Source organism: Squalius cephalus (assembly GCF_949319135.1).
Source record: "Squalius cephalus genome assembly, chromosome: 21".
Lineage (NCBI taxonomy): Eukaryota > Metazoa > Chordata > Actinopteri > Cypriniformes > Leuciscidae > Squalius > Squalius cephalus.
This window is the reverse complement of record NC_137142.1, coordinates 35,123,217-35,125,716: the sequence shown is the minus strand read 5'-3', so window position 1 is coordinate 35,125,716 and position 2,500 is coordinate 35,123,217. Positions and strand designations below refer to the sequence as shown.

Below are 2,500 nucleotides of genomic sequence, written 5' to 3'. Positions count from 1 at the left end.
TAGCATTCTATCATACGCTTTTAAAGTAGTGAAACACTGCACAACATTTTGCTTCATAAGCGAGTAAGTTCCTGTGTAAGTCATGTGACAGAGCTGTGTCACACTCTCACACTGCTCGTGTTATTTCTGAAGTAAACTGCATATAATACTTCTGTGACCTACTGCGTTTGCTAACATGAACACCACTTGAGTTCCCTAAGATAAATTATAATGTGTCCCACAATGCATTGTGCTCGAATTGACCGTCTATGTCCAGGTTGAACATCAACAGAAAGTGTTTTTAACATCATCTGTCATTTGCTGAGACTGACAGAAGTTACGATATTTTGACATGAAATAACTGAACACGCTTGAAACAGTGAAGCTGTGTTGTAGAAAGTGTTTTATAAATGAAGGTGGCTAGACTTGACTGTAGTGTGTTGTGCATCTCGTGTTCCACACACACTTCTAATGATTTACAACACTGTATGAATGAAAATGAAATGTCAAGCTGAGTTTGAATGCAAACTGGAAGGTTCTTCTGCACTTGCATGTGATTAGAGCTCTTGTGTTTTATTATAATACATTATTTTGCAAAAAATCAAACCTTTTGAAATTATTACAATTTAAAACTGTGAATACACACACACACACACACACACACACACACACACACACACACGGTCTCTTCTGCTCACCAAAGCTGCATTTATTTGATCGAAAATACAGTAAAAATTGTGAAATATTATTATAATGTAAATCATCTGTTTTCTATGTGAATATACAGTAAAGTGTATAAAGCTGAATGTTCAGCATCATTACTCCAGTCTTCAGTGTCACATGACCCTTCAGAAATCACTCTAATATGAGGATTTGATGATCAAGAAACATTTATGATTATTATCAGTGTTGGAAACAGTTGTGCAGTTTTTTTTTTTCCAGGATTTTTTAGATGAATAGAAAGTTTAAAAGAACAGCATTTATCTGAAATAGAATATTTGTAACATTATAAATGTCTTTGCATTAAACATGTGTCCTTGATGAATGAAAGTATTCATTTTCTTTTATTTATTTCCCCCCCAAAAGATTCTTACTGACCCCAAACTTTTGAACGGTAGTGTATAATGTTACAAAAGCTTTTTATTAATCAATGAATCCTAAAAGAAATTGTACACAACTGTTTTCAACACTGATAATAATCATAAATGTCTCTTGATCATCAAATCCTTATATTAGAGTGATTTCTGAAGGGTCATGTGACACTGAAGACTGGAGTAATGATGCTGAACATTCAGCTTTGATCACAGGAATAAATTACACTTTACTGTATATTCACATAGAGAACAGATGATTTACATTAGAATAATATTTCACTGTTTTACTGTATTTTTCCCCTATTTTTAATTAAATGTATCCCTGGTGAGCAGAAGTGACTTGTTTTGAAAACATAAAAAATTGTACCTATTCCAAAATTTTGAATGGCTATATATATATATATATATATTTGATATTGTGATGAAATCACTAAAACAGCGGGAGATAAACGTGAAAAACACCTTAATGTATTAATACAGTGATATTAAAAGACCAAACTCAGCTTATTGATGATGCATATTATATACAGGCGAGCCAGAATATCAGAACTCAACGAGAGAAATGGTTAATCGTTTTCTTTATAACGGTAACAAACTCTTAACAGGAAACTGCGCTTCTTGAATGTGGTGTCTTAATATCTCTGTCTTCCTACAGCACTCAGTACAAACCTGGTGAGGAGAGCCCCTCAGTGTGTGTAAAGAGTGTGTGTTGCGTATCTCCTGCTGAAGGGTGTTTTAAAAGGCGTCATTAGCACACAATGTGTGTGAGTGTGTGTGAAAAGCCTCCTCACATAACAAAGCTCACGAGGGCCGATCCGCAAACACAGCTGGGCTCCTGAGGGCCCTAATGAGCCGTATATCTGCGGGCCGTAAACCAGCGCTGTGTGCGACACGCTCATTGTTCTCACTCAGGTCCTGTGTGTGTGACGAGGCTCATTGTTCTCACTCAGGTCCTGTGTGTGACAGGAAGGAGGTGCTCGTTGAATTGCTGTTCGTGATCTAATGATGCAGGACGGGTTTCATCTTGTGTGGTTCGTTTAAAACATTCGGCTCAAGGCCTTGTCCACACTAATACGCTTTCGTTATTATTTCATATCCTGGCAACCACCTAGCAACGGGCCAAGCCAAGTCCCCTTCATTCATACAGCGCTTTCTACAACACAGAGTGTTTCAAAGCAGCTTTACAGAGATAACAGGAAAATAATGCAACAGAGTTTGTTTCTAGAAGAATATAGCGTCACAGTCCAGCTGAAGTCAGTTCAGTGATGGCTCATTTTTGATCAATAATATTGTTGAATATTAAATTAAATGTCCCCAACTAAGCAAAAGTCAGTGGCGACAAAGGTGAAAAAAGACGAAAAAGCAACACCCTGGCAACCACCCGGCATACCCCCTAGCAACGACATAGCAACACCCTTGCAACCACC

At 37.3% G+C, this 2,500-nt stretch overlaps 1 protein-coding gene across 1 annotated transcript in view; it reads left to right on the top strand.

Moving 5' to 3' along the window:
- inpp5a (inositol polyphosphate-5-phosphatase A) overlaps positions 1-2,500 on the top strand; it is a 184,154-nt gene that overhangs the window by 126,013 nt on the left and 55,641 nt on the right. The window lies entirely within an intron of this gene.